Source organism: Triticum dicoccoides, chromosome 7A, assembly GCF_002162155.2.
Source record: "Triticum dicoccoides isolate Atlit2015 ecotype Zavitan chromosome 7A, WEW_v2.0, whole genome shotgun sequence".
Lineage (NCBI taxonomy): Eukaryota > Viridiplantae > Streptophyta > Magnoliopsida > Poales > Poaceae > Triticum > Triticum dicoccoides.
Genome location: NC_041392.1, coordinates 17,343,129 through 17,343,766, shown reverse-complemented (window position 1 = coordinate 17,343,766; position 638 = coordinate 17,343,129).

Genomic DNA, 638 nt, shown 5'->3' with positions numbered 1-638 from the left:
CGCCGCCGACCCCCCGCACCCCGCGCACCGTCTTATAAAAAAATAAGTATCAAACCGTTTTTTAAATGCTACTGTCTTATAAAAAAATATTACTGTTATTATTTAAACAAGTTTGAACATATTTAAACACAAATAAGTATCAAACAGCTTTTTAAATGCTAAAAAAATTTGTGGAGCCTGGCGGTCGAACCCAGGACCTCCTGGTGTGAGAACTGGCTGCTGACCAGTCGAGCTAGTAGAGGGGACTTGATGTGGATCAGTTCTGGTGGTACATAACCTGTTGGCTCGAGTTGAAATAAAAAAAATACTAATGGCGCACCACGGTGAGGTGCGCCATTAGTATGGATGTACTTATGGCGCACCGAGGGGTGGTGCGCCATTAGTATTGTGCCCGATCCCCCCTTCCCTCTCCCCCTTCGCCCGATCCCCCCTTCCCTCTCCCCCTCGCCAGTTCCCTCTCCCTCGATCCACCGCCGCCGCCGCCGCTGCCCTGACCCACTGCGCCGCAGCCGCCCACGCGCCCCCGCCGCCTCCCTCTCCCCTTCCTCCCCCTCGAGCCCGCGCCGTCCGCCCAAACCTAACCCGACGCCGTCCGCCCGCGCCCGCTCCACCGCCGCCGCCCTGCCTCTCCGCCCTCT